Below are 11260 nucleotides of genomic sequence, written 5' to 3' on the forward strand. Positions count from 1 at the left end.
CACACAAGCGCAGCCACTTATTCCATTTTGGATTTTGTATTCCTCTGTCCCGCATCTGCATCACTATCTTCCCCTCTCATTCCATCCCTCCCTCCACCCTGCCCCCCCCCTTCTCCCCCTCCTGCCTCTCACCCAGTTCATTGTACCAAAAGAGATTTTCTTCATTGAGGCCCAGTCTCTTAGGTAACCCCAGTGCTGCATGAAATGAGGAGAGAGAGAGAGAGAGAGAGAGAGAGAGAGAGAGAGAGCGAGAGAGAGAGAGAGCGAGCGAGAGCAACAGAGAGAAAGAGAGGGGAGAGGGAGAGGGAGAGAGAGAGAGAGAGAGAGAGAAAGAGAGAGCGACAGAGAGAGAGAGAGAGAGCAACAGAGAGAAAGAGAGGGGGGAGGGAGAGGGAGAGGGAGGAGGGGGAGAGTGAAGGAAATCGACAGACAGAAGGAGGAACGGCAGAAAGGGTTGGAGAACGCGAGGGAGAAGGATGCAAGAGCAGAGAAGGCAAGAGTTAAGATGCTAAAGTAGGACATGTGTGCCAGACGTCAAAGGCAACACAGCTAAAGCAAGAACACATCTGAGGGAGACAAGAGAAAAAAATATTTCAGGACAAATTTCTACGCCTTTGAGCAACAGGGTTTTATTTAAATGTTTTTTTAGTAAAAAAAAAAAAAAAATCTGGGTTTTTAGGCCTCAACTAGGTCTTTTTGCTTTTTCTGTCTTTAAGGTACATTCATGTATCTCAACATAGCTTGGACACATCGGTACACTTTCATTGTTGTACCAATGTGAACGCAACCATGCTTGAGGTGGTCTACAGTGACCTGTTATGACCTGTTGGGATACAAGAGCAGTAGTTAAGGCTGAATTCAGGGCTAGAGGTCGTATCTGTGGCACTGAGCCACTTCATAGACCAGATGCAACAGTTGGACTCATTGGATTCCTTGCCGGGACAGTGGAACAACCTACCTGCTACTCAACAGCTAACTACCACTTTGAAGAGACCTCTCAAGATGAATGGGTGAAAATGGGTGACTAGCTTATATTTTCCAATAGTGGCTGATGTTCAGGAAAGGAAACACACTTTATTGAACCTTCAAACATCCTCTGTGGGGGAAAAAGTTGACGAAGTAACTGTAAAAGTACTGATTTCCTTTTTGATATGTCTAAAGAGAAGAGGCTAACCACCGTTTTCCGGAATCAAATGTCAAAATGAAAGGGCTTTTTCTCAATTCAAAAGAAAAACAAGTCTTTACAAGACTTTTAAAGATGACTTTTTAGTTCAATAGTATCTAGTCAAACAAAGAAATGTAACGTTTAAGTATATTAAATACTTTAATTCTCTTTGTGGGACATGCTTCAGTTGTGAGCAGCACATGGAGCATCAATGAATGGCCGAGGTCTTTCAAAAGCCGCCCATATTATTCGTTTTGAGACGGCTCACATAGAGAGACAAATGTTGCATTGAGTAATTCAGTTTGGGGGGCTACTTTTGTTTCAAATTCTCACTTTTGTTTCCGGCTCTTACCTTGGCTGCTCGTGTGTTAACACTCGGCTGCACTAAGTTATCATAGGGAGCTTTTGTCTCTTTGATCCGTGCGACAATGGGGACTGCTTTTGTATTGGTCACGTTACTGCTGCCTTGGGATGCCGCCCTGCGTTCATCATTATGTCACGTACACACGGAAAGGGTGGATGAGTTAGGGGTTCAGAGGCCTTCATTTCCCTACACGTTTCTCTGTGTCCTCTGTCTATCCAAACGTCCGCCCATCCATCCCTGCTATGTGCTGACCCAGGGGGTCCGGAGCTGATTGTCCAAACGCAATTCTTGTGTCTGCCTCCATGAAACCAGGAGTTGTGGATGGACATCATGCCCCTGACCTCCGGAAATCTCCGGTAATGCAGACATGGAAGGGACAGAAGGAAACATTTTGGTGTAAATGGCCAATGTGTTATTTAATTTTTTTTACCACACTGGGCTTTTTCTGCATACTTATTTTCACCTCTACCATCCTCCAGCTTCTAAATGTGGCTCACGGTGGCAGCTAAGAGCCAGAACAAGAGGTTGAGTCTACTTGGAGGCTGAAGTCATGAGATGGAGAGATGAATAGCACTTATCATGTTAAGTACAGTTGAATGTGTCCGGTTTGCACTTCGGTCCTTGTTTTCTAGGTTGCTTTTTCTTTCACAGCTATTTAGACAAGGTCCTAAAAAGATACACACTTCTAGCAGGAACGGGGAGAGAGTGAGAGGAAATTTGATTGAATGAATTGAAGTGTGTGTGTGTGTGTGTGTGTGTGTGTGTGTGTGTGTGTGTTTGCATTTGCCTGTGTTTGACAAAGTTCAGGGGTCAGGCTACGGAAGAATAGGGAAAACGAGAGTGAAAGTAAAGGATTTGGAGAAGGTGGGGAGAGAGGGGGCTTGGGGCGAGAGAGGGGGATTATCAGGGGGGGGAGAGATTTCGGAAGAGAAAGAAGAAGGAGGAATAGAGGGCAAGATTACATTTTGGAGGGAAAGACTAGAGAAAGAGAAAAAAAATTATAAAGTCGCGACAGGCCCAAACCCAGTGCACACTCTTAGAAAATAGGGTTCAAAACGGGTCTACAGCTGTCCCCAAACGATAACTATTTTTAGTTCCAGGTAGAACTCTTTTGGGTTCCATGTTGAACCCTCTGTGGAAAGGGTTGTACATGGAACCAAAAAGGGTTCTACCTGAAACCAACAGGGGATCTTCAAAGGATTCTCCTATGGGGACAGCCGAGGAATCCTTTTTGGTTCTAGATAGCACCTTTTTTTTCTAAGAGTGCATAGAGAGAGGGAGAGTGCAAAATAATGAAGTTGAGAGAAAAATGGTCAGGGAGGAAGTTCGAGTGAGACTCGGGGCAATATGTATAGAAAGAAAAGAGAAAGAGCGAGGGGGAAAGAGAGAGGCAGAGAGCGAGAGAGATCAAGAGGGAGGCAGCATTAATATGCTAATGGCCTGAGTGAATGCACAACAGGCCCACTGACCAGGCTAATCACGGGTGGACACACACTGGGGCTAATCCTTAACGCAGAGCTTTCACACACACCCCCGCGCACACACACAGAGATGTACGCGCAAACACTACAGAACACACACACAGAACACACACACACACACACACACACACAAATTCAAACCCACCCACACATTTACTATTTGCACTGACCCACACAAATAACACAATTTCTGAATGCAGATGCTTATTGACCACATTTTGCTTGTAATAGCAAAAAATCACAGGAACACGGGGGCACAATGCTCTCTCTCTCTCACTTACTCGCTCACTCACACACACAGTTGTTAAGTCACTATCACCATGGTTATTGAGCTCTCTGAAGCCATGATTGGATTCTGTGGACAGAATGTGTCCTCTGATGGGGTTTCTACCACTCGTTTTGTGAGGGTTTTCTCTTCACTCTTCACTGCTCTGAGCTGGTGTCAATGAAGCCACTAATATTTCCTGAAGAGAGATTGGCTACGATATGTGGGTCTAACCCAGGCTGAAGGAGTGGAAGTTTTGAGTGAGCACAGGAAAGTAATGCCCGTTATTCAAAACAAGTCCTGTAATAAATGCTGTGTTCGTAACTATGAGCTTCCATGTTACATGTATTATCAAGTCTTTCACTTAAATAAACACTTATCAAATTAGTTGGTGACTTTTTCTGTTTTTTTGATTAGTAGCTATATATGAATGGAATCAAAATGCTTTACACAAATACAATTAAGTGTGTTTGTTATTCATCTGAAGAGTTGAATTCAAAACAGGCACACTGAGACGGATATCTACAGTAACACAGATGTAACCTGACTAAGATTCGGATTTAGGTATTGTATCTTGAGCGGGTCAGTTGGCTACCCAGGGTTAAGCACAAGCGACCACTCAAGTCGAGTGGGGCTTAGAGGGGAGCAGTGGAGACAGCTGGTGGCCGATATTAGAGCAGCACCTCGGGGCAACCTAGCCCGACACTGACATAATGATCACATGGCTCAGCTAAGCTAGGCTAATGCTAACTGTGTTCTTGCCAACTTGTACGTCTGGCACCAATTATGACAACAATGCAGTTGGAGTGACACAAAACCTTTATTTATGAAATGTGTTATTCTACATTGCACCAATAGCACTCTCTAGGCAAACAATAATAGTACTGTAGTGAGCATTTGTTTATGAAATAACATGAGAAGAATCACATAACGCCGTTAAAACATGATGATAATAATAAAATAAAGAGCAAGGAAGTGCAGCCATAGCACAACCAATAGAAACTTAACACTCATTTCATTTAATTGGGTTTGGATTAAAATCCCATCAGGTCCCATGGTATCTGGAAAACAAAAAACAAAAAACGGACCTAAGTTCAGCGTCTCTACGGTCAACTTTAGTTCGTGCTATCGGGGAATCTTGGGACGCTTACCCTACCCTTTATCCTAACCTTAACCCTAACCTTTATACATTTGAAATGACTTCAACTGCATTTCAAACATTTTACATTTCAACTTCAATGGGGTGAGGTCAGAGTTGGATGTCCCATGGACCACACTTAGACTTTTCAGTCAACTTCACCCTAGTCTGTCACCTGGGCTGCTCTCTCCAGGTCCGGCTTCAGCTCTGGTCCTCAGAGAAACCATCTCCAAATTCACCCCTTCCCCTCGCCTCCTGGTGGTCTAAGAAAACACACACCAAGAGTCAGTAATATAAAAAAATCCCAGGTAAAATACAATCCAACTGATATTTTCAGTGACTAAACCAAGACTTCTAAAATATTAATTTTGTTCACCTGACTTATCACTTTTTAATGTCTTTACCTTGATGTACAGATAGATAGCAGTGTTGGCTGTCAGACACATCTGAAGTACTACAACCAGTCTGATGATGAAAGCCGTCAGAGGAGAGGCTGCAGCAGAAACACATTTAATTAGTGGATTGCCAAGCATCAGATTCATTCGTGGAAAATCTGTTAATGTCAAAGTTCCAAGTATGGTTCATGTTCAGTTACCTGTGACAGTGAGGGAGATGAGATCACTCTCGGAGGAGAAGTTGAGAAAAAACATAAATCTCATAAACACAGCTATAGTTCCCTTGGTGGGAGTCATCTGCAGTGAGAAAGAGGAAGGCAGCAGAGTGATTGACAGCTGGCTGAGTCTGGGTTATGTTGGAGTCAGGGTATGATCATTTGCTAATAAATTCATTAAAAATCCTACAATGTGATTTTCTGGATTTTTTTTCTCATTTTGTCTGTCATAGTTGAAGTGTACCTATGATGAAAATTACAGGCCTCTCTCATCTTTTTAAGTGGGAGAACTTGCACAATTGGTGGCTAACTAAATACTTTTTTGCCCCACTGTATTCTCACCAACAAAACACCCCTAAAGCGAAGTCCAAACGTTTTTTGGACATTGATACATTTTTGGTTGTTTAGGCTGTGTGCTCCAGCACTTCTGAAATAATACAATGACTACGAGGTTAAAGTGCACACTGAGCTTTAATTTGAGGGTATTTTCATCCATATCGGTTGAACCGTTTAGAAATTACAGCACTTTTTGCACATAGTCCACTTTTAGGGAACCGAAAGTATTTGGTCAAATTCACTTGTGTATTAATGTTGTCAAAAGTTTAGTATTTGGTCCCATATTCCCAGCATGCAATGACTACATCAAGCTTGTAACTCTACAAATTTATTCGATTCATTTGCAGTTAGTTTTGGTTGTGTTTCAGATTATTGTGCCCAATAGCAAATAATGGTAAATAATGTATTGTGTAATTTTGGAGCCACTTTTATTGTAAATAAGAATATAATATGATTCGAAACACTTCTACATTAATATGGATGCTACCATGATTACAGATAATCATGAATGATGAGTGTGTAACGAATGTCGTCGGGAGAAGGAGAAGACCAAGGTGCAGCGTGGAAAGTATTCATAATACCTTTTAATCAATACGAATACTTGAACAAAAAAACGACAAACGAACAGATCTGCAAGGTGCAATACACAAAACAACTACCCACAAACACCAGGTGGGAACAGGCTGCCTAAGTATGGCTCTCAATCAGAGACAACGATTGCCAGCTGCCTCTGATTGGGAACCAGGCCAAACACATAGAAAACATGGAACACAAAACATAGAATGCACACCCCAACTCACTCGTTGACCAAAATAAAATAGAGACATAAAAAAGGAACTAAGGTCAGGACGTGAGAGTACCCCCCCCCCCCCCCAAAAGGTGCGGACTCCAGCCGCAAAACCTAAACCCATATGGGAGGGTCTGGGTGGGCATCTTACCGCGGTGGCGGCTCTGGCGCGGGACGTGGACCCCACTCCACCTTAGTCTTGGCCCACTTAGGTGGCGCCTTTGGAGCGGCGACCCTTGCTGCCGACCCCGGACTGGGGACCCTTATAGCGGACAGGCGGGAGACTCTGGCAGCGCCGGACAGGCGGGAGACTCTGGCAGCGCCGGACAGGCGGGAGACTCTGGCAGCGCCGGACAGGCGGGAGACTCTGGCAGCGCCGGACAGGCGGGAGACTCTGGCAGCGCCGGACAGGCGGGAGACTCTGGCAGCGCCGGACAGGCGGGAGACTCTGGCAGCGCCGGACAGGCGGGAGACTCTGGCAGCGCCGGACAGGCGGGAGACTCTGGCGGATCCTGACTGACGGGCGGCTCCTGACTGACGGGCGGCTCCTGACTGACGGGCGGCTCCTGACTGACGGGCGGCTCCTGACTGACGGGCGGCTCCTGACTGACGGGCGGCTCTGGCGTCTCCTGACTGACGGGCGGCTCTGGCGGCTCCTGACTGACGGGCGGCTCTGGCGGCTCCTGACTGACGAGCGGCTCTGGCGGCTCCTGACTGACAGGCGGCTCCGGACAGGAGGGAGAACCTGGAGGGAGGAGACGGAGAGACAGCCTGGTGCGTGTGGCTGCCACAGGACCCACCAGGCTGGGGAGACCTAAAGGAGGCCTGGTGCGCTGAGGAGGCACCGGATGGACCGGGCTGTGGGGGAGCACTGGAGCTCTGGTGCGCAGCCTTGGCACCACTCCTCCAGGCTGGATGACCACTTTAGCCCGGACCCTCCAGAGTGCAAGTGAACTGCACCCTCCCAGCGCCCTGGAGACACAGCACGCAGCGCCGGCGCAGGATACCCTGGGCCAAAACGGAGTACCGGAGACCAAACATGCTGAGCTGGCACAACACGCCCTGGCTGGATGCCCACTCTCGCATGGCACTTGCGGGGGCTGGCCTATAGCGCTCCGGGCTATGAGCGCGTACTGGCGACACCGTGCGCTTGACCGCATAACACGGTACCTGACCAGTACTACGCCTCTCCTGGTAAGCACGGGAGTTGGCTCAGGTCTATCGCCTGACTCCACCAATCTCCCTGTGTGCCTCCCCAAAAAATATTTTTTGGGGCTGCCTCTAGTGCCTGTTGAACTACCTTACCTCATATCACCGCCACTCAGCTTTCGCTGCCTCCAGTTCTTCTTTGGGGCGGCGATATTCCCCAGCCTGACTCCAGGGTCCCTTACCGTCTAGTATCTCCTCCCAAGTCCAGGAGTCCAGAACCCTCTGCTCCTTGTTACCACACTGCTTGGTCCTTTTTTGGTGGATAGTTCTGTATCGAATGTCGTCGGGAGAAGGAGAAGACAAAGGTTCAGCGTGGTAAGTACTCATAATACCTTTTAATCAAGACGAATACTTGAACAAAAAACAACAAAACGACAAACGAACAGTTCTGCAAGGTGCAATACACAAAACAGAAAACAACTACCCACAAACACCAGGTGGGAACAGGCTACCTAAGTATGGTTCTCAATCAGAGACAACAATTGCCAGTTGCCTCTGATTGGGAAACATACCAGGCCAAACACATAGAAATAGAAAACGTAGAACACAAAACATAGAATGCCCACCACAACTCACGCCCTGACCAAACTAAAATAGAGAAATAAAAAAGGAACTAAGGTCAGGACGTGACAGAGTGAATAATGATGAGTGAGAAAGTGAGAGGCATAAATACCCCCCCCCTGTTATAAACGCTAACCTCCCCTGTTATTTGTAAAGGTACATGTTAGGTTAGCATATCTTGGGGGTATGATCTTTGAGCCTCTGTAACTTTCTCACTCATCATTATTCACGATTCATTCAGAATTTCACCTCATAGTCATTGTATCATTTAAAATCCAAAGTACTGGAGTACGGAGTTAAAACACCCAAAAATGTGTCACAGTCCAAATTAAGATTTTCTTTCCAAAAGCGCTATATATATATACATTTTCAGAATGTTGGTCAATTTGATTTTATTGTTTAAAGAACTTAGAAAATAGATTGGCGGGTTTTTCATGATCTAATCATGATATGGGGATGTTCAATGACAGTCATCCCAGCTAGCACATAACGTTCTGAGAACCATAGGTTTCTTAGAGCTTGGTGAGAGCGTGGTTGTCCTATGCTTAGACCTTCCCACAACTTTCTGTGAATGGTGCAGGATAGTTGATTGCCTTTTGGACATTCTCATCACATTTAAGGAACTTGACAAAATGAACGTTTAATTTCATTTCATTACTTTAACAGAATGTTTCCTAAAAGTTAAAGCATGGTTACACTTCGTTCCAATTTTGGTCATGTTCTAGGAACGTTCTCCAACTAGTTTGACACTGGGAATGTTCTCAAACAGTTTAGAGAACGTTAAGAAACAATGTTCTTCGGTAGGAATGTCAGTAATTCAGGACAATGTTTTCTTCAGGTTTCCTCATTCTATTTAAAGTTATGTTCTGAGATCATTAATAAAAACGTTTCATAAAAACCACAAGAAAACATTAGTAATGTTCAAAGAACATTGTAAGAATGTTATTTAAATACATATAGATTCTGTTCTCTGTGTTGTCAATTAATTGGCCACATCTGATCTTAATGAATGCTTGTTTCCTTGAAATAGAGTCAGTTTCAAAAGGATAAAATGAACAGCTTCTCACTAACGCCATTCCACACAAAACAATACATGTGTTTGCATGATTAATGCCTAAGCAAATTAATTTCCATGTGTCCTATCTATGCTTGGAGTTCAAAACAGTAAACCCAAAATGAGCTAGCAGTGTTATTAAAAGTCTTGTTTAAACATTCAGTGAAAGTTTTAAGTTATTCAAAAACCTCAAAACAACCTATAATTTCCGTTCTCAGAATGTTAATGAAACCTTTCAGGAAACCATAGTAAAATGATCTCAGAACCTCCCGGAAACCTAAAAATGTACAGTACCAGTGAAAGTTTTTTTATTTTTACTATTTTATACATTGTAGAATATTACCAGTCAAAAGTTTGGACACACCTACTCATTCCAGAGTTTCTTTAATTTTACTATTTTTACATTGTAAAATAATGGTGAAGACATCAAAACTATGAAATAACACATATGGATTCATGTAGTAATCAAAAAAGTGTTATACAATCAAAATATATATTAATATAAAATATATTCTTCAAAGCAGCCACCCTTTGTCTTGATGACAGCTTTGCACACTCTTGGCATTCTCTCAATCAGTGTAAGGGATTTCCTCCTCTTCTTCCAAAGAGGAGAGGCGAGAAGGATCGGAGGACCAATATGCGGCGTGGTAAGTGTCCATGGTTCTTTTAATAAGAAATAGTACACACGAACAACTGAATACAAAAAAACAATAAATGTGGAATGAACGAAACCCAAAACAGTACCGTGTGGTGAAAGACACGGAAACAAACACCCACAAACACACAGTGAAACCCAGGCTAGCTAAGTATGATTCTCAATCAGAGACAACTAATGACACCTGCCTCTGATTGAGAACCATACTAGGCCGAAACATAGAAATCCCCAAATCATAGAAAAACAAACATAGACTGCCCACCCCAACTCACGCCCTGACCATACTAAATAATGACAAAACAAAGGAAATAAAGGTCAGAACGTTACAATCAGCTTCATGAGGTAGTCATCTGGAATGCATTTCAATTAACAGCTGTGACTTGTTAAAAGTTAATTTGTGGAATTTCTTTCCTTCTCGATGCGTTTGAGCCAATCAGTTGTGTTGTGACAAGATAGGGGTGGTATACAGAAGATAGCATAATTTGGTAAAAGACCAAGTCCATATTATAGCAAGAGCAGCTCAAATAAGCAAAGAGAAACGACAGTCCATCATTACTTTAAGACATGAGGGTCAGTCAATCTGGAAAATGTCACGAACTTTGAAAGTTTCTTCAAGTGCAGTCGCAAAAACCCTCAAGCGCTATGACCGCCATAGGAAAGGAAGATCCAGAGTTACCTCTGCTGCAGAGGATAAGTTCATTAGAGTTACCATCCTCAGAAATTGCAGCCCAAATAAATGCTTTACAGAGTTCAAGTAACAGACACATCTCAACATCAACTGTTCAGAGGAGACGACGTGAATCAGGCCTTCATGGTTGAATTGCTGCAAAGAAACCACTACTAAAGGACACCATTAAGACAAAGAGACTTGCTTGGGTCAAGAAACACGAGCAATGGACATTAGACCAGTGGAAATCTGTCCTTTGGTCTGATGTCCAAATTTGAGATTTTTAGTTCCAACCTCCATTTCTTTGTGAGACGCAGAGTAGATGAACCGATGATCTCCGCATGTGTGGTTCCCACCGTGAAGCATGGAGGAGGTGTGATGGTGTGGGGGTGATTTGCTGGTGACACTGTTTGTGATTTACTTAGAATTCAAGGCACACTTAACCAGCATGGCTACCACAGCATTCTGCAGTGATACGCCATCCCATCTGGTTTGCGCTTAGTGGGACTATCATTCGTTTTTCAACATGACAATGACCCAACACACCTCCTGGCTGTGTAAGGGCTATTTTACCAAGAAGGAGAGTGATGGAGTGCTGCATCAGATGACCTGGCCTCCACAATCACCGACCTCAAACCAATTGAGATGGTTTGGGATGAGTTGGACCGCAGAGTGAAGGAAAAGCAGCCAACAAGTGCTCAGCATATGTGGGAACTCCTTCAAGACTGTTGGAAAAGCATTCCAGGCAAAGCTGTTTGAGAGAATTCCAAGTGTCCAAAGGTGTCAAGGCAAAGGCTGGCTTTTTTGAAGAATCTAAAATCTAAAATATAGTCTTCACTATTATTCTACAACAGTGGTTTCCAAACTTTTTATAGTCCCATACCCCTTCAAACATTCAACCTCCAGCTGCGTACCAGGGTCAGCACAGTCTCATATGTTGTTTTTTGCCATCATTGTAAGCCTGACAC

General features: G+C 44.1%; 1 long non-coding RNA gene across 1 annotated transcript; it reads right to left on the reverse strand.

Annotated features, from left to right (window-relative positions):
• Nucleotides 1-4413: 4413 nt before the first annotated feature.
• Nucleotides 4414-5140, reverse strand: LOC139372626 (uncharacterized). Its single transcript, XR_011627470.1, has 3 exons — nucleotides 5009-5140; nucleotides 4790-4906; nucleotides 4414-4676 (listed from the first exon to the last, which is right to left on the reverse strand). It is a non-coding gene; the product is annotated as an uncharacterized lncRNA (long non-coding RNA).
• Nucleotides 5141-11260: the final 6120 nt, after the last annotated feature.

This window comes from Oncorhynchus clarkii, chromosome 18, assembly GCF_045791955.1.
Source record: "Oncorhynchus clarkii lewisi isolate Uvic-CL-2024 chromosome 18, UVic_Ocla_1.0, whole genome shotgun sequence".
NCBI lineage: Eukaryota > Metazoa > Chordata > Actinopteri > Salmoniformes > Salmonidae > Oncorhynchus > Oncorhynchus clarkii.